The sequence below is a fragment of the Staurois parvus genome, unplaced genomic scaffold, assembly GCF_062004578.1.
Source record: "Staurois parvus isolate SC_StPar_1 unplaced genomic scaffold, SC_StPar_1.0 ptg000361l, whole genome shotgun sequence".
Taxonomy (NCBI): Eukaryota; Metazoa; Chordata; class Amphibia; order Anura; family Ranidae; genus Staurois; species Staurois parvus.
The window spans coordinates 15,721,018-15,742,762 of NW_028318157.1; positions in this window are offsets into that span (position 1 = coordinate 15,721,018).

Sequence of the window (21,745 nt, forward strand, 5' to 3'; positions counted from 1 at the left end):
AAGAGGACTGGACAATATGCAGAATCGCTAGGATCCACATAAAATGTTGCTGCCATATTTGGAGTAAGGAGGAAATTTTCCCCACAAATATAACAGATTTAAATGTCCCTGTGGTTCCTACTGTATACAGTTTGCAAACTTTAAAGCAACTGCATTGAGGAAGTATGAAGTCTGTCATTGACAAACTCCCCCAATTAAAAGAAAAGTATAGGTCCCTGGAGAGCTTATCAGAATATGGAAGCCTTCTTTAATAACAAGAGACCCCCAGATACCACCCCCACCACGTGAATAGGGATGGGGTATATAGTAGCCCTACTCATTTACAAAATAGACAAAATTAAAAAAGTTGTCACCTAGAAATAAAGTCTTTAAAAAAAACTTTGAAAAAGTTGCTCCCTGTAAATCCATCACCAATCACAATGCCTGCCACCCCATGACTTGCTGGAAAAAACACAACAACCCAGCTCTCACAACCAATCCCCAGCTGTCACCAGCTACTGTATATAGGGAAATGGTGGGGTTATGGGTGACATCATTACCAAATATGGCCACATTTCCCAGTTGCTCTAGATGAAAAGAACATGCAAGGAAAATAAAAAAACAGCATTTTTGCTTGCACATGATTGGATGAAAGAAATCAGCAGAGCTTTGCCTCATTTCAGAGCTTCCCCTTGTATCTAAAGCAACTGCACTTGCAATGCATAGTATATATACCTTTAGTTAATCAATCCCATGTGAATTCCCACTCCTTTTAAGCAAAGGGATAGGGATAGCAGTGACATCACTGCCTAAATATGGAACCAAAGACATCTAGAAACTGTCACATATAAATGCAGTAGAAATATTGATTTTTTTATATGATGCACAGCTCCCAACAAACAGGAGATCAAACAGGCTTGGCCCAAACCTAGGTTCTGACGGCCCATCCCTAGTAGCTAAGCTGCCAAATTTGTCTGGTTCAGTAGGCACAGCAGAGAAGTATATGGGCACTGTAGTTGTACAGACGCCGATCTACCAATTGACTTTTTTTCAACCTCCCGGCTGAAAAATGTCCTCTCTATCAGCACTGCAAGTTATAGACTGCAGTGCTGATCAGTGTATTCTGATGGCAGGGAAGCCTCCCCACTGTAAGAATACAATGACACAGCAGGTGGATTCCCCCATCCATCTTGAATGTGCAAGGTTTGATTGAGCAGGTATTACACCCCACAGACTAGCAGTAACAAGGCATAGTAATAATGTTTCAACACTAAACCCACAGTGATTGATTTACTAAAACTGAAGAGTGCAACATCTGGTGCAGCTTTGCATGGCATCCAATCAGCTTCTAACTTCAGCTTGTTCAATTAAGCTTTGACAATAAAACCTGGAAGCTGATTGGTTTCTATGTAAAGCTGCTCTGGATTTTGCACTCTCCAGTTTTAGTAAATCAATAACACACAGGGGTGGACTGACAACTCATGGGGCCCCCGGGCAATTAGGGATCATGGGGCCCCTGTGTCCTCACCCACACCCAAAAAAGCCTATGAAAAAGCCAATGAAAGGTACTAGGGGCATCTCATGGGGCCCCCTACTGACCCCAGGCCCTCGGGTAGTGTCCGCCCCTGACAATACAGTGTAATGATTGAGTATATTAGGAGCATACCAGCTGCCTAAGCTACTGTCCAGGAGACAGAGACTGATAGGCCTGGAAGTAATGCCACTATTTCCTTGTTTCATGTATTCACTGTCCAATGAACAAGCAGGTGACATAGGATTCTAGAAAGCTGAAAAGGAAACATTGTTGTCATCTTTTTTCCTATTTAGCGTGGCAGAGAAGCATAAATCACAAATTATTTACACTGTTCTATATATGAATCTGCATGTCGTGGTTTGTCAGGAGCTTCATATTAACAATTACATTATTTCTGAGTGACTGTACTAATTAGACCGAGCATTTTAGATCCCATGCAGTTTGCACTGTTTATTCAGACATGCTATTTTTTACTAAATTAGCATGTTGTTAACTGATTAGTCCATTACAGTAATGCATGGTGAAAGTAAAAGGTCTATCAATGTAAACAACAGAAAGCAAACAGACCTTTACTCCTCAGAGACTTTAGTACAAGCATACTATTATATATTCTTTTTAATGTATATTTATCTGAAAAGCTCCATGATACCTGTAGATAATTAGTATTTTCATCTTGTAATTATCACTTGAGAACTGACTGCATCTAGACCTTCTGTCTAATGTTGAAAGTTCTTTCATCTTTGCTCATTTAGTTTTCATGGATCGGTGTTTTGTCAGATGCCTGCTTCATTCTTTACTGATATAATTGCATTTTTATCTAGCAGCTGTTTTGAGCCTCCATAAGAATTTTCATTTTTAAACTGTTTTAAGGAACTTTTTAGATTGTGACTGCTGGTTGTGCTGGAGGCTGGATATTGTCTTTTTTCTACAGCTTAGCCAACTTCAGTTAACATATGGGGTTTCTTTAATTACTTAATGTTTTCAAGTGTGGTTAAAGGCAATCAATTATTTTGTAGGCATTTTCATAGAATGGAACAAACATGCTCTATTTAAGTCAAATAGAGATTCATTTCCTTATGTGTGCACTATCTCAACCAGCTGTCACTTGAGTAGTTGAGGCAGTTGAAGGAACCATAGAAACTGGGCAGCTTAAGTATCATGTGATAACTTTTCAAGTGGGTTTAACTTGCACTTTGTATTTTATTTAGTAACAAAGCATAATGTAATGGTGTACTGCAGACCACACACCACTGAGAAATGAAAGAGCTGCAGGACTTCTTATTTTCTTTAGAATTAATTTAAAAAAAGAAAACATCACAGGACACAGGCTGCAGTGGGTGCCTGTGCAAAAAATGTCTGTATCTCTTTCAGCCCTTTTCATGTTTTATTTACACCTGTGTTATCCATTGTCATAGTTCTGTCTTACCAGTGTCTTGCTCTCAACCTGAGGATTGGCATTGCACTTTGAAGCTCCTCCAAGAATAAAGTATCCACTTGTCCTCTGGAAGGTTTTACCCCCTTCATGACCAGGCCATTTTTTTTTCTATTCAGCACTGCGCTACTTTAACTAGCAATTGCACGGTCATACAACACTGTACCCAAGTGAAATTCATATACATTTTTTTCACACAAATAGAGATTTCTGTTGGTGGTATTTGATCACCACTGGGTTTTTTTATTTTTTGCTATATAAATTAAAAAAGACAAAAAATTGTCTGGGGGATCATGTGATCACATAGCGATCACATGATCCACCGGCAGATCAAAGTGGCTGGCTACCCAGAGCAACAAACTGCTGTGTCCAGTGGACACAGTGGTTGTGGGAGTGGTGAGCTGTGTGCACCAGGGGCTAAGCAATGTACAGGTACACTGCTTAGCCTGCATGTGCCACCCGCCCACAGTGCATGTACACTTTAATAGTTAAAGTGTAGTATGTAAGGAACTTTAAAGGACTTTAAACCAGTTTATTTATTGATGTATGTTTCCCACTTGGCAGATTTTTCCTTCAATGTCTTGCAGGAAAGTAATAGGTAAAGAGAAGGAATCTTAACAAAGTGAAGGGAATTCCTATTTTAGATAGTTATCAACTGAACGCTTGTCCCCATTGGAAGATTTCCTTTCACTTGTTGATCTGGTGACAACTCTAACATTTTGAATTTACCCTCAATTTTGTCTTTGTTGCAATGATCGGCAGTACAAACATTTCCCCTCGCCTCTTGGTCAGGTGACAGCTCTAAAATATTGAAAATTTCCTCTCAATTTGTGTCTTGGTTGCAATGGTCAGCAGTAAAAATCTTCCCAGTCAATCTTCCAAGAAGGTTCACAGCAAGGTACCTCAAAGTAGATTCACCATCACTATTTGTCCTAGTGACCATTGCTATCAAGACAGGAAGTCAGAAGAAAGACAAAATGTTAGTGTTGGTACCAGAACAAGCGGTGAAAGTCAATTTTCCAGTGGACAAATGTGTTTCTATAACAGCTGTCTAAAAGGGGCTTTCAAATGTTTACTCAATCATTAAAAATCAAACTTGGCTCCACTAGAATATTGACAATGTCAACCTAATTCTATGTTTCTGCAGGTATTTACAACTATGGATGTGAATTACAGTATCCAATAGTGTTCATCTATTTCCAATGGATCCTTAATGCATATACATGCACCAAAAAAAAACATACACAACCCTTTTTTTCCATCACACTTCATTGCAACACAGGTGTCTACTGATGTATATGTTGTGGTGTTTGAGGTATGTGCAATCTTATCTGCATGGATGTGTATTGGGAACCCTTCAGAAAATAAGTTGTACATACCCAAAACACAGACATAGTACATGTTAGCAGTATATGCTGATATGCATTTCATGTGGACATGTGAATGTGACATCAAACCTTCATGAGCTTCAAGCCTCTGTCAGCAGACATTAGGATGTGTTCATTTTAGTGTGGGAGCTTTTAATTCCATTCAGCCACTGTGTTATTTATTTAACAATTGCAAGAAATATACTGCAGATTTTTCTTTCGTGTATGTAATATGCAAGAGCAAGTGCATTGTTAAATCAACTCAACATATTTATAAGGCTCTTTATAATTCTCCCTCACTATCTGCCTTCAGTGCCTTTGACCAGCTAGGCTTTCCAGTGCACACAGTGCAGAGTTACGTATTTTGCAATAGAAAGTATGTAAAAAAAATACAACATAAAAACCTCAGAAATTCAGTGGTAGTGGAACAACAGGGTAATTTTCTGCCTATCTGCCCCTACTATCTTCCAAGTGAATGACTGAAATATACTTTTTTCACAGGAGGAGCAGCAACTGTGCTTTGGTTCATGTGGCATTTGAACTAGAATTATAATAACTAATTATATTTTCTATGTGATTGTGGAACCTTTTGTTTTCCTGCTTTTGATAGTTTCAGTTCATTAGATTGTAAAATACATAATGAGAAACTTAAGACATAAAAAGACTTGGCAGATTATGTCCCCATATGGTGAATTTTGTTAAAATGCATTACTTGCTTTCTCTGCATTTAAATAACTATCAAAACTGCAGACTAATGTTTTCTGATATTAGTAAAGATCAGTTGTTTCATCTTCTTCAAAATGTTTTAATACTGCCATACGATCTTGCAAAATGCATCTAGCCAAAACAAACTCAGAACTTTGTTAGCCTCTGGGCTTAAAGTCAATTATACAAGGCAAGAGATTATCACATGACTCACATATTATTTGCAAATTATAGATGGCTAAAGATTAGTACATAACATATACTAATTTTTGTGGTTCTATGTACATAAGATAAATTCCACAATGAAATAAATCAATCATTATTGTTTCCATCTTGGACAATAAGTGCCTTAAAATAGCTTAATGTTCTCTCATTTTACAAATCTTTATTGTGATGATGTGGTAATATAAGTCTTACCACATCAGCATAAAAGCTAAAGCATGGCTCAATGCAGAATAAGTGAACAAGATTTTATTTCATACAGTCTCCCTACACTACCATAAATCCACAGGACTTCACACTTTTTTTTTACACATTTATTTAAAATTTTGTCTAAATTTTGTCAAATAAAAAAAACTATAACAAAATTAAAAAGGAAAAAAGGTAGATCTATTAGACATTTAACTGGACTTGTTATGTAATTGTAAACCAAAAAACAAACCAAAGAGCACAAAACAACCTGCAATCTGAGCCATAATTGTGCAAACACTAGGAAATAAATACTAGAATGATACAATATGCAAGCAGTAAGCACAGATAATATCATTGATTAATAACAAAACGGTCCCAAATAGCATAAATGGTCCATAAAAACACCTCGATATCTAGCTCCTCCTTGACCTAAGAATGCAGCACACAACACTCGTTTGTTCGAGCATGGCAGCCCATACATTTGAATGGGCTGCTGTGCCCGAGTTTCCTGCAGGAAAAAATTGCATGCACCTTTTTAAAAACCCAGCTGCAAGGAAACCGCATCGTATTTTTGACCATGCAATTTCCCTGTGGTTCCTGCACCTGCAAACATACTTCAGGCTGAAATGCATGAGGGTGCCATTCGGAATTAAGGGCAACCCTGCGCATCTCGTAAGAGCAGCGCAATTTGCTTGCGGGTGGTTGTGGTAGTTCCTGCACCCGTAACCAGCCTGAAGACTGTGGGCAAGTGTGAACCTAGCCTTAAGGGCTGAAAATGCAAGTTAAAGCATCATCTTCAGCTGTGATTTGCCTTCAGGCTGGGAAAAGCCTCAGGTATCCAGAACCTGTCCGATCCCTCAAAGGAGCTGTTTTTTTCTTGGGTTCCCTGTTTTCAGCTCCCAGGACTTCACACTCTTTGACACACTTGGGTGACTCCTGTGATGGCAGCTGATCTCTTTCCTTTTCCCGTTAGCACCACAACAAAGTTAGTGTACATAGTGTTTTCCCCAACAATCGTAGGGAATGTCTACTGCTCCTCTCTCCCTCCCAGATGCCCAGATTGGCTCAGATTGCAGGTAGTTTTGTATTTTTTTGGTTTGTTGTTTGGTTCATATTGTCTACCAGATTAGCATTCTCGGATTTGTCTTTGTTTTTTTATGTAGTTTTTTGGATGTTTCGTGGCTTGTCCAAGTCACCTCTTCCGATCTAATGAGTGTCAGAAAAATGAGTGTCAGGACACCATCTGTATTCCACATATAACATCTTTACCTTAATGTTTTGACAGTTCATACTTTTCAGTCATGTAAGTTTGAAGCATTTATTAAGCCTTCAGTCATGTAAGTTTGAAGCATTTATATGACTTATACGTATAACGTATAGGGTGGTTTTGTTCCATAATTTTCACTCCTATCCTGTCATTAGATATTCATGTCTGCCTTTCTATGTAATCATGTAATACGAACAAGGTTTTGGTGATACATTTGTGGAAATAAATGCTGGGATATTTTCCTGACACTCATTAGAACTGAAGAAATGGCTTGGACAAGCTACAAAACATCTTCAACATTACAGAATAAATCCAGTTGAATATGATTAACTACTATTAGATTTCCCATTACCTGGATAAATAAAAAATCTTCACAGACATGTTAGCAGGTCGAATTTTTATTTTGAAGATACTTTAGGAATCTTTTCATGCAAAAACTGCTTTACACTGCCTGGTCTGCCAGCTAGTTTTTTCCTTGAGTGTACTGCCTATGGTGCATTCACAATGCAGTGTACACTCCCAGTATCTGTGAAAAGCTGAGGAAGTAGCTAGATGGCAGGGCACTGTAAACTTTAGCATGCAAGCACAGCAGTTACATCCCCAGTGGCTATCCCAATGGCAGAAGATATCAAATGCAGAAGAAGACCAGGAGCAGAGTGCAGTGCTGGTTGGTGAAGCAGCTAGAGGCAGAGCAGACCTGTCAGCATCAAAAATTACAAATCTAAGGGATAAGGTTGCAATAAGGCGTAAGTATGCTGTACATGTGCATGTTATGGTGATGGCTTCAAGGACAAATAATGGATTTAGTTACACATTAAAGTAAAATTATGGTCAAATCTCACCCACCCTGTCCAGCAAGATGCAGGACAATTTAGGCTTTCCAGTTGCATTTGCCATTAACCTCCCTAACGGTATTCCCGAGTGTAGCTAGGGGTAATATTTCTGTACCAAAAGCGGTAACCCTTCGCTCCCGCGATGTGTCTCCTGCAGTGTACTCGGCCATCTCCTCCGGCTGATGCCGACATCCGGCTCCTGTGTTCTGGTCCCTGTGACAGCGGGACGTACGGGCGCCGCCGACGGCGGCGGTGGGAAATTTGAAAATTTAAAAAAAAATTCATTTTTTTCAAAACGATTTTACATAGTAAAACATTGCTGTTTCAACCCATTTCACATACATATTGGCCCTAGTGCTCTGTCCTGTCCCCTGTCTGCATTTTGAATGTTCTTTTTGCCTGGAAACTTAGAAAAGTCCATGGCGTCCAAAAAGTGTCCCTTTAGGTCAAAAGCGGGTTTAGATCAGCTAGAGAACAGCGATAGTAAATCAGAACCACTTGCAGAATTGAGTGATAATGATTCGTGGAGAAATTCATCATCAGACACTGAAAACGATTTTGCGACTGCTCAGCGATGTGCGAACTTGGCGCTATATTTCAAATTTCAGTGTTTTCGGTTTAATTATATTATTGAATTAAATGTAATATTATTATATTATTATTTTTTATGATTATCTATTAAATTATAATTTATGATTTTGTGTTTCAAATTTTATCATACCCGGGATGTTTAATAGACTCTTGTTCGGACAGATTTCAGTGAGTTATTCCTAAATATTACAGCCTACAATAAAAAAACTACATATTTCCATGCAAAATAATGGTACCGCTTTCAGCACCAAAAATCTGAAATAATCATACCGCTAGGGAGGTTAAATAATAGGTAAATTATAAACTAAGTTATACAGTGCTTACATAAAAAGTACAAAACAAATAAAGTGCAAAACAATTAATGTCCACATGTGATTCCTAAAAATATGGTGTAAACCAACAAATGTCCACATGTGATTACTATTATTATAACACAATAATGTTTATGGAAAACTACATATAAATTTTATAAATTAGTCCATCATCCATAAAGTGCAACCATTCTTCCACACCGGAAGTGAAATAATATAAAACTTCTGAAAAATAAAGTACTTCATGCAAAATCCAATACTTCCTGATTCTTGTGTTCCACTCCACCTGCGTGTAACACCACCATCACAGAAAACTCACCAGACAGCCATGACCTTCTCAGTTAAGAGTTGGTCTATATGTGCTTGTTTGTATGCATGGATTGCCCCACTCCAGTAAGTCAATCCACCATGCTCCTTATTATAAACTTCACCAAGGGTGCCATATGTTAAAAGGGGAGAAGGAGACTCCAATAATGTAAAATATCCTTTACTAAAATTTACATCAACATGTATAAAACCATCGATAAACTTGCTCACGTTTCATAGTGCATTATGAAGTCCATCCATGAACTTTCCTTGCTACTAAATATTCCATGGTCAACTGTTAGTGGTATTATAACAACAACAACAACTCAGACACGAAGTGGTAGGCCACATCAAATGACAGAGCAGGGTCAGCACATGCTGAAGCGGACAGTGCGCAGAAGTTCCCAACTGTCTGCAGAGTCAGTAGCTAAAGACCTCCAAATTTTGTGTGGCCTTCAAATTAGCACAACAACAGTGAATAGAGAGCTTCATGGAATGGGTTTCCATGGCTGAGCAGCTGCATCCAAGCCTTACATCACCAAGTGCACTGTAAAGCGTTGGATGCAGTGGTGTAAAGCATACTGCCACTGGACGCTTGAGCAGTGGAGACGTGTTCTCTGCAGTGATGAATCACACTTCTCTGTCTGGTAATCTGATGGATGTGTCTGGCTTTGGCAGTTTCCAGGAGAACAGAACTTGCCTGACTGCATTGTGCCAAATGTAAGGTTTGGTGAAGGGAGATTATGGTGTTGTGTTTTTTTGTGCAGGGGTTGGGCTTGGCCCTTAGTTTCAGTAAATGAACTCTTAAGGTGTCAGCATACCAAGACATTTTGGACAATTTCATGCTCACAGCTTTGTGGGAACAGTTTGGGGATGGCACCTTCCTGTTCCAATATAACTGCACACCAGTTCACAAAGCAAGGTCCATAAAGACATGGATGAGCCAGTTTGGTGTAGATGAACTTGACTGGCCTGCACAGAGTCCTGACCTAAACTCAATAGAACATCTTTGGGATGAATTGCAGTGTGTCTATGGGAATGTTTGACCATTTGACTGTGAGCCAGGTCTTCTTGTCCAACATCAGTGTCTGACCTCACAAATGCACTTCTGGAAGAATGGTCAAACATTCCCATAGACACACTCCTAAACCTTGTGGACAGATTTCCCAGAAGAGTTGAAGCTATTATAGTTGCAAAAGGTGGGCCATTTCATTAGTAAACCCTATGGACTAAGACTGGGATGCCATTAAAGTGCATGTAAAGACAAGTGTCTCAATACTTTTGCCAATATAGTGTATTATTATTAAACTTAGTTTATGCTAATCAGCTCTAGTTAACTTAGTTTCCTTCTCCCTTCAAGTACTATTTTCCTTTTGATTTTTTTGTTTGTTTCTAATTTATTACTATTTAAACTTGTTTGTTTTCTATTTTGTTTGGTAATATTTTTACACATTTAACATATATTTACACATTTCCCATTTTTAAAAAAGTGCAAAATTGGAAAAAAACTTTGCAATGCTTTCTACCAGAATCACAATTTAAGTGTAATTTTAAACAGGAGAAATCACAGAATAAAATTAGCATTTCATGTGCATTAACACTGTTCATTTTTAAACTAACACTGCTCAAAAAAGAAAAAGGGTGTTTTGTTCAGGAGTGTGGAAAAAAGCATTGTTGCAAGACAATATCATTAAAAGAAAGCCAAGTTTCTACTTAAAAAACAATATATATATTACCTTGTTATCTTACAGCAGTTGTAAAGCCTGCAGGGTATTTTTACATTCGTGCATTCTATGCATGAAGGTAAATAAACTTTCAGTATGCAGCTCCCTCTACAGCCCTTTCTAATACTTATCAGAGCCCAATCCAGTGGTGTGCAAGGGAGTGGCTGCTTTCCTGGCTCTCTCCTCATTGGCTCAAAGACAGCAGCAGAAGCTATTGGCTCCTTCTGATATCAATCACAGCCAATGAGGAGGGGGCAGGACCAAGCCTCATTCTGTGTATCTTATGGACACACAGAGCTTGGTAGTGAGCATGCACAGGTGTCCCCATAGCAGGCAGCTTGCTTGGGGGGAGCACTTGGCAGGGGGGAGGAGCCCAGAGCACCAGTGGGGGACCCAAAAAAGAAGAGGATCAGGGCTGCTCTGTGCAAAACCCTTGCACAGAGCATGTAGGTACAACATATATGCAATTTAAAAGCGCATTTGTGTATATATTATCCTGTAGTGGTCATCAGGGTGTGGATAAGGATGGTGGAAATCATCTGGCACACGGTCGGCATGCAAGGCAACGTCAGACCTCTCTCACAGTATCCAGGGACATCTCCTCAGACCTCATAGACATCCGGATAGAATTCAGCAAGAAACTGGAATATCTCCATCTTAGAGGCTCATCAATAACGAGCCACAGAATAAAGTGCTGATAGTGCAGTAATTTTATTTGAAATCGGAATATCAATAAGTAACACAGAGTAGGAGTTACACTCTGTGAGAGAGGTCTGAAGTTGCCTTGCATGCCGACCATGTGCCAGATGATTTCCACCATCCTTATCCACACCCAGATGACCACTACGGGATAATATATACACAAATGCGCTTTTAAATTGCGCTTCTGGTGAGTGCAATCACATTATCAGTTCCTGTCATGGATTTCACCAACACAGATCACCTAATTGCTGGACTCTGTTTATATGTCAATATTTCAACAAAATCACTCAAGTCACATTATATTTATTAATTTATTTATTTGTTCTCACTTTGCTGCTACGTCATCATTGGACGATTCACATCATATTTATTGTTCAACTATAGCGGTATAAGACGCTTGTACCAGTCATTTTAAAACGTATTTTCAGCGCTGCACATTTGTTTATATATTTGTTTAGAGGGTAAGAGGTTTCACCTTTTATGCCAGGTACGTGGGTGGATGTGTTTATATTGGTTGGCTGATTGCTATATGTGTGGTCATCTAATGATAAGCCTCTATTTTTAAGAGTTAAAAATTTACATGAAATAGGACTAAAATGCATCTATTTTCAATTTGCATAGTATAATTCTATATACATTTATTTTTTAATCATTTACAGTTTGCTGTCTTTCACATTTCCCTGTAGTCCATCAGACAGACAATGACATTTTTGAAGGCTATATGTCACAAAAATCATGCTAACAAATGCATATGAGCAGATGGATAGTTATTATGGGTTCACAAAGGTTGAGCGCAGCTAATAGTGAAGATTAATACCTTCTTACAAAACAACAATCTGGCGGAGGTGAACACAGTAGGACTACAAGTATTTGCTGTAGTTAGTGAAGCAGTGAGATTTTAAGCTTAGCAAAGCTAAAATGTAGCTTTTCAACACATAATAATACCTCTTTTATTTTTTACACAAAACTAAAAAAAGAAATGTCTGAGGTGAGGCTGCTTTAGTGCACACAGTACATTAACCATTGTTAGTGAATTATAGGCCACAACCTCTCATGGGAATTAAAAATAAAGTGTGAAAGATTCTATTGTTAAAAAAAAAACAAATCTGTTTCCCTATAGCTCAAGTTAAGTCTCACACTCTTTAGTGTGTGTCAAAAAAGATGGTGACAAAGAAATGTACAAAGATCCATTTATTGAACTCAAAGCAAAGATTTAGGGGGAGATTTACTAAAACTGGAGCACCCAGAATCTGGTGCAGCAGTGATAGCCAATCAGCTTCTAGCTTCAGCTTGTCCAATTAAGCTTTGACCTTAAAACCTGGAAGCTGATTGGTTTATATGCAGAGCTGCACCAGATTTTGCACTCTCCAGTTTTGGTAAACCTCACCCAAAGTATTAGTAGGATATATTATTAACCTATTGTTTTTTTCTTATGTATAAAGAGAAAAAGGATGATAATAACACAATATGGTATCAAAGCTAGAGTGTTGTAGAAATATGCAATCCAATACTTGTGACATTTGAAACACATTGATCTGTATATAAGAATATTTTTAGCTGCATACAACATAGCAGAATCATTTCCATAATCTGATCCTGTAATTTAGTTTTTTTTATGTATATGCCTGCAGTTAATTAGGTAATTCATGAAAGGCTTGAGAAAAAGCATAGGCTGTAAGCAAAAATGATTTTCAAAGGCCAAGTACATTTAATTATCTATTTATTTCCAGTATTTATGTAGCACCAACATATTAAATATAGAACATAAGTTTATTATTTTCAGCTACTATTTTGAACATTATTTGCTTGGCTTCTTAGTACCAAATCATATAAAATCATATGGATTGGTACAGGTAGGTTAGGTTAAATCTACCAGAACCTTACATTTTTGTGATTCTTGTATCCACATTTCCTTGCAGGTATTTTGGCCCTGCTACTCCTACAAAGCCATGTTGAAGGTAGTACTCTTCAGAGGCTGACTTCCTAAAATATGTTTTTTTTTCTAAACAGCACAATAGAATAATTTAGTATTCTGGTTTCGTAGTGTTAGGGATTCTAATGGGGGGATATCCCACTACTGGAGGCCCCAATTGATAAAAAAAAAATATTTTTTTTGAACATGAAGGGATCTGTGTCATAAATAGTCTGTGTATCTATGTAGCAGAACCTTTATTGGGCCTTTCTCTGCATCTAGTTTACAGTATATTCAAATAAACCTAATATGGCATAGACTCTCTCCACTGGTTAGAACAGCAACATAGCAGAACAGTGCACTAATACTGTCCAGAACATAATTTAGGAGCCTAACAAAACACATGACAATGCACACACGTATATACATAGGAACGTGTACACTGATGCATGCGCATGAGTGCACGGGCATGTCCACTACTGGTATTAGTGCCTAGCAGGCTGTTTAAACTTGAACTCTGTATTGGATTGTTGCTAAAAAGAGCAGTTCCTTTTATTCCTGATCCTGATGCTTGACCCTGCAATTTATCCAGCTTTCATCTGACCTGCTTTTGGATTATCCTTGCCTGCCTATGTTTTGTGAACCAACTATGCTAACCAATGGATTTGGTGTATTTTGGATGCCCTATTCACTGTGCTTCTGTTTACTTGACACCACAGCTCCCAAGTTACAGTTTTCATTTACAGCTTCCAAGTACCAGAGTCCTTCTATCGCTCTTGCAGAGCCTGTCCCAATTTACAGGGGTGTTCATATGGAAACTGTGCAAGAGGCCACCCTCATCATCTTGGGCTCCTCATACAGGTACTTGACAAATATTGAGCAGGAACCCAACAAATTTTAGCCAAAATATCATTCCAAATCATTTGTTGTACAGCAATTTATGGTAAACCCTCTTTCATTTTAAGTACTCATACTTAATAGAACAGCATGGGTATAGGTCCTTGAGGTATTTTAATAACTTTAGTTCTAATATTCATGGACCACAGCAATTTTCAAAAAACAAGCCACGGACCTACAAAATTCCAATAACTGTATACATACCTATGATACTGAATTGCTATGTATGATAGGTGATATCAACATTTTTGAGGGAGGAGCATAAACTATGCTTCTTCTGGTGATATTGTTTTTCAAGAAAGATTTTATTCCACTGTAAATTTATTTTAAGGTAAAATTACACAGTAGGTTTTCTAGGTATTTTAGGTGGAAAAAGTCAAAATCCCAAAAAATATATTTTTTTAAAAACAGTATTAGTGATAAAAATTCAGGACCTGTCTTGTTTACTAACACATAAAGGGATCTTAAAGTGGTAAGTGCTAAAAGGCAGAATGTTTAAGGTAAAAAATCTTTGACATGCAGCTCCCCCCCAGCCCTGCCTTATACTTACCTGAGCCTTATCTCAATCCAGCACTGTGCCTGAGAGCACAGGCTCATCATTTTCTCGAGCCATGCTCTGCTTGTCAATGGATACACAAAGCTGCCTCAAAAGCAAGCACACATGAGTGCTCTCATAGCAAGCTATTAAGGCACTCAGTGGAGAAAGGAGAGCCGGCAAGGCAGGAGAGCCAGCATGGGACTCAAGAAGAGTGGGAGTGCATTGATGGGTAATAAGGGGTACTAATGTACCCTGTACTTATACTCTAGAGAATTACTATCCAGGGGCCCTTTTACTCTAAAGGCTTTACCTCCCCCTTTGCAAGTTAACCTTCCAGAGGTACATGCTTGGGGCCCTTGCTTTTCTGGCCACTCAGAATGCATCCCTGGATAGGGGTCTGATTGGAATTTTAGGGGAAACCCACACTATTTTTTTCAGTAGACATTACACATTTATTTAAAAACATGTATGGGGAGAACCCCCTCCCTGCACCATATTAGATCCCTTGCTTTTTAGCATTGAAGGGATACTTTAAAAGGGGAGATAGCAAAGCCACACACTTGCAAGGCATGTTGTTTCAAAGCTAAGGGACAAAGGTCTATTCCTAACACCCTGTCCCCCTAAAAGGATTTAGGGAGGTTTTTCAGGGGTACTTATAGAAATCAGAAATCAACTTTTAGAATAAGGACCACTGCCCTGGATAGTAAGTAAAGGAGTACACTTGTACCCCTTATTCCTCAATCAGAAATAATTATATGTACAAAAAAAAGAAAATAAACTGTGAAACTGTCCTTTATTGACAATATGAAAGAGATATACAATGTTATCAATGTAAATCCATAATCTATCACACTGACCTGCCACTGCTGACTATGCTTCCCAGCCGCACTCCTAAATGACAGATCCCGGGCTGCCAGAATGTAAACAAACATCCAGGAATATTCAATATTATGAATGACATCACCCTGTTATTCGGAACATCAGATTCCTGGCTATTTGTTTACATGCTAGCATCCTGTGATTTGTCAATTAGTGATGGGAGTGCAGCAAGAAAATATCATTGAATGGCAAGTTATCAATACAACGGGGAACATTGATGGGCAATAAGTCTTTGTGAATAAATATGGATTATCATTGCTAGATGATGTGATTGATGATGGATTTACATTGGGGGACATTCTTTCCTTTACTGTTTGTATATTTATGTAATGTAATTAAATGACTTTTTTTTACAGTGTCTGTGTGTTTATTTACATTTTATTCTTTCTCAGACTAATGTAACCTTGTATTCATTGCCCTGGGAGTGGGTTGATATATGGGTGTTCCTTTATTCTAAAGGGGGCTTCTAGATCCTGCAAAAAATCCCCCATAACAAAGCCCCATATCCTTTCTGGATTATAGGATGTGGATAAGAGCTCCTTGTCCACCCCCCCCCCCCCCTTGCCTTGCAATGTACTTTCATAATGTTAAAAGACATATGCCCTGATAAGATGCAGGAAAGGGGGAACACACACTTGCTATCCTTCTTTTCCTGGTCATCCAGGCCAGGGGCGGACTGACAACTCATGGGGCCCCCAGGCAATAGGGGATCTTGGGGCCCCTGTGTCCTTGCCCAAACTCAAAAAAGCCTATGAAAAAGGTACCAGGGGCATCACATGGGGCCCCCTACTGACCCCAGGCCCTCGGTCAGTGCCCGAGTTTCCAAATGGTCAGTCCGCCCCTGATCCAGGCTACATACCTGGATAAGAGTCTGGTTAGAATATGAAGGAGTGTGCTATGTACAAAGTGCAAGGTTCAGGATTGCATTTTTCTCAGAATGCAAGATTTAGCTTTGCACTATGTACAGTGTGCAAGGTATAAGATTGTATTTTGCTCAGAATGCAGGGTTCAGGAGTGCATTGTGCTCCGAATGCAGGATTCAAAAGTGTGCTATGTACAGAGTGCAGGGTTCAGGATTGCATTTTGTTTAGAATGAAGGGTTTAGTGGTGCACTACATACATTGTGCAGGGTTTGGGAGTATATTACCCTCAAAATGCAGGATTCAGGAGTGTGCTGAACAGAGGCTGACAGAAACTGGTTCCCCTGCTTATGGCACTATGGTTCTAAAACCTGAAGGTTGTAGTTCTAGTGTTCACCAGTTGTTGTCTCCCAGCTGCCAGAAGTTTCCTACAAATCAGTCTTCACTTGATGCTGGCTGGGAGGTTATTTAGTCCAACCCTATTCCATTTTGCTCAGTGTTTAGCCTGCTAGATATATTCCTGCTTGCTGATCTTTGCTTTCTCCTGTACTTTGTATCCAGCACCCCGTATCCTGTTCCCTGTATCCTGTTACCCTTATTTCTGCTCCTCTTGTTTCCAATCCCACTCCTGTTATGCTCTGTTTATGTCAGCTTCCTGCCACTTTCCAGATTTGGATATCAGTGTTTTGTTTTATTGCCGTTGAGCCACACCAGTAAGTTTGCCTTCCCCACATATAAAATATGGCCTTAATTTGTGCTAAGCAGTTATTTTTAGGCCTACCAACGCCTCTTGGTTAAATCTCTGCCCTAAATTGCCACTAGATTCTACATTTTGAACCTTCATTATTCCAGCTATATGTGGGCACAATTTATAATCATTGTATTAGTTTATATATTTGGCTTAAATATTTGGTAATAAGTATATCTATACCTATAACATATCTACAGTATGCTGGTGGCATCTTGTGCTTCCCTTTATAGAATTTTAGACATATGTCACTAGGTTCCCTGGTTTGTTTCCAGGTTGTTCCACATTTGAGTCTCCTATGTCCACCCCCCCCCCCGACTAGTATCACGGTATCACTGGCTGCCACTTCCCAATGTAAGCCCAATGATTGTTTGTATATTATAAGCATATTATTTTGCTGTATGTAATTGATTTTTTTTTGGCTTTTTTTGTATTTTATGTACAGTAGTGCTGCTTCCCTTTACATAGAAGTCACGGTCCTGAAGAAGCCACATGCACATGTGGAATGCATTGACCATTTCTTATCCTAGAGCCATACTCTTTTGGAAGAACAATGTGTTTATTAGGTGACATGTAGTACTTAATATATAAAGGGCTATGGCATATACTATTTCCCCCCTTTCTTGTTAGGGGGTTTGCATTTTTTGTTTTATTTTGTTTGGCATTATTTTATGTTCAATAAATTGATATGTTTTTACATGATAGTATGGTCTCTCACTGTGCCTAAAAAATCTGCTAGTTTGGCCATACAATTTGTGCCCAGCATTTTTTTCTAATATTTTGTTTTACTTTTTTTGGTGGAAGATATGCTCCATCTGAAAGGATTTACTTTATGAACTGGTTATGGATTTATTTCATTTATGACACATTTCCTTTTTTTCTTATTAGTTTGATATATGTTACACCTTGCTTGTTTATTCTTCTCATCATTTATGTGATTTGTGGTCAGTGTAATTTCACTTTTTTGGTAGGTGCTGCATTAGCCATCTTCTTCAGCTCTGACCTCTGAATCCCCACAGCCCTCACCTTTGCAAACACAATCCCCCCACCCCTCCACTGTCCTTATCTGCTCACCTCTGAACAGCCATCTTGTCCTATGTTGCATATTCCTCAGTGGCCAGCATTGGTATCCAAACACAAGGCTGCAGATCAGCATATGATACCCTCCCTTCAGTCCATACCAGGGGCTGACTGATCATTTGGAAACTCAGGCACTGCCCAAGGGCCCGGGGTCAGTAGGGGGCCCCATGTGATGCCCCTGGTACCTTTTTCATAGGCATTTTTGAGTTTGGGCAAGGACACAGGGGCCCCATGATCCCCTATTGTCCGGGGGCCCCATGAGTTGTCAGTCCACCCCTGGTCCGTACACACACTTTGTGCCAGCAGCTCTCCCTCCTTTATCCCCACTCTAAGTGCCAAGCATGGGTGCTGCCAAGAGGGGTAAGCTCTAACTTGTAACACAGAAGCCAGGCTTCTGTGTTTACAAGTGACCATAATTAGTGGTGTGCACAGGAACACAATACATTCTGCCACATTCTGACTGAAAAAAAGTCTTGCTATTAGGGCAGGTGAGATGTAAGAGGTATTCTTTATGAAGTTAACCATTCTCTTGGGTTGTGACATCCAAGGTGTCTGTCAGGTATAGACCACCTTCTTTTCTCCTTGCCTGACCAGAACTGAAACAAACAGAAGGCTTCTTCCATTTTCTTCCATTTTCTTTAGAAAATGAAGGAGGTCTACCCTGTTTGATGCCAACTGTATATAATTAGATGCCACAAGAGAATTTAGGGTATTAAAAAAGGGGTCATTTGCTGAATATGTCTGTGTAACATACATTAACTCTAATTCAGAGATTAACGGTGCAAGAGGGCTGAAGCTTAAAGTTATATATATATTGCTATATATTGCAGCCACAACACAATAAACATTAAAAAGTAAATTATAATTTAATATTTTAGTCATTAATGTAATTATACATTTTACTCAGGGCAAAGCTAGTTAGTTATTACTGATACTGCATGTTTTTAGTACTATGTTATAATGCTGTAACATGGCATTGCGTTTACATTTTATAGCAGAAGCAATGCTAGTTAGAAACAATATTGCAATAATGATGCAATATAGAAATCTCACTACCCAGCAAATAGAATATATAATGTTGATCCTTCACTGGAAAATGGAACACTTCTCACTTCTGTCTGCCTATATTATGGTTACTATAATCTCACAGACCAATTCAGCCAAGATGCAATTAGTTTCTTTTCTTGCTCCTTCCTTGAAACATGTTAAATTAAACATTTTTGTGCTAATGCATAACAATGAACTTGCTTGTACATCCATATTATGTATGTGCAAATGCCACAGAAAAAATGTCTCCATTGTCTCAGGAAAAACGTCTGCAAAGAAGAACCACCATTATCATAGGAGAAATTGCTATGTCAATAGCACAGAAGAATCACAGCACACATAGGGGTCTATTTATAATAATGAATTGGGACATTTGCATGGTTGTCACAAATAGTTGCCATAAAATGTGTAATATATTTACTTCCTATGACCATTAACTTTATATAGTGCCCATAATGTGGGTTTCTCTGAATGGAGTATTTTAGGAAAATACTACATTATGGCCACTAAATGGAGCTGAAGATCATAGGAAGTGAATACATTAAACAAACTACAGTAATTATTTGTCACAGTGGAAAAGACCACAGTATTTAAATTAGGATGCCTTACAAGTGGTACAATAAACCTTACATGAATTTGTAAAGATAAAATAATCTTAAATTACAGAGTAAAGAGAAAAAAGGGTAAAATAAAACTACCCTTGCAATGCCCCCCCCCAACAATACACAGACAAACACACACACACACACTGCAAGGGTTAAGTGCTTGTTAAGCCTGAGATTAACTGGAGAGGCAGAATTACTTACCTTACACTTCTTTTTTCCAAAGCACCAAGCTATGGGCAGTCCCTCAACATCATCACGTACAATACAGGGCCATTTACATAGTAGGGGCAAGCCTGCAACCAAGGCTGGAAGTGCTTTAGAGATGAGACTTCAGGGGACCATTTGCATTGCTGGAGGGCCCCTTCTGGATTGAAGAATAAAAGGTAATAACATTTATTTCTGGCACCCTTAGACATAACCCTTGAATGGGGGGGGCTCAATTGCAAGGCTACATTTTTATGATTTTTTGTAGTTGGGCTTTAAGAGGCCCAGTTGACCTTTTACAATAGGGCCAGGGAATAGTTTAACCGCAATTATAGTCTTTAACTTACAACCATATTCCTAAATCCCCACCACTACCCATGTGACTAGCCCAACACCTACTGATAGATCTCATGGGCATTGCATTGTAAGGGTGGGGATGAAGTTGGACATGTCTGCAATAAAGTTAAATTGATAACATGAGGTTCAACATATATCCACAAACTCTCCTCATCTGTAGCATAAAGGCTGCATAAAGCAGTATTAAACCCAAAAAACAAACATGGATTAAATTGTGGCTTGCCATTCCTTAGATGTGGTGTCTGAATTAGTTTTAGTTCAACTTCAGTTTGTTAATCATGTCCATTTAAATCTGCCAGTCTAACACTACCTTCTCTTGAGACTCAGGGGCGTATTTACCATGAAGAAAACAAGGCATTTGCCTAGTGCAGCATTTTTCAGTAGTTGGTGCCACCCCCCCTAGCAGAACAGATGGAAGAAGAGACACACATGGCATGGGGACCAGGTGCAATCCAAGAGGGGCTGCTTGACGGTGTATGCAGAGCCCAACTCTCATTCCTGGGTGTCTTTCTCTCTTGGCGGGGGGGGGGTGAGGTGAGTGGTGGCAGGTGTATGAAGGGCGGTGGTAGTGGAAGGCTCGGCCATGGGGGTGGAAGTGGTGTTGGTTGGTGTCAGGCTCTCTTTGTGGGGGGAGAAGGGGGTTTGGGATGGTGGTGTTGGTTGGTGTCAGGCTCTCTCCAGGAAGGGGGGGAAGATATTAGTCGGTGTCAGGCTCTCTTCCCGGGTGGGCAGATGATTTTTGAGTTGCCTAGGACAGCATGAAACCTAAATACACCATTGCCCAGACTGACAATGCTGCTGTCCAGAGGTGTCTGCTTTATTATTTCTCCCATAATGCAGACACCCTAAGCCAGAAGATATGTTACTGCCTGGATCACCAGGTGAAATAAAAGAAAAAAAGCCTAATTAAAGAAAACTAATGCAACCACCACATCTAAGGAATAGTAATCTTCAGTATACTGCATTTTTGTTTTTGGGTTTCATACTGTTTTAAATAACATTTGTTACTGAATATCAGCCTCAGCATCCAGTAGAGCTTACTTCTAATGAACAGTGTCAGTTTGCCCATAACATCAATCATAGTCATAGCCAGAGTGTTACTATGATAAACGTCATACCTGCAGGGTTTTGATACTTGGACTATCTGTGAGTGCAGAGAAAGAACGACACTGTGAATGAGATTTTCTCTGCCCCAGGATAGAAACAAATGATTAGGTAATGAAAGCAACTATACACTGTCACTCTGTTTCCTAACTAGACCATAATGAAGAGTTTGAGGATTTTAAGAAGAATGGTGTGACAACAATATTTGCCTTTGCAGCCTGTCTGGAATCAGAGCACCACTGTGAGCTACTCTGCTAAGAAGACCTTCTGGTATATGAGCAGGAGGGCTCATACCTCCTGATCATATAAAGTAGCTCCTGTTGTCTGGATTTCAGCAAGTATGAGAATTGGG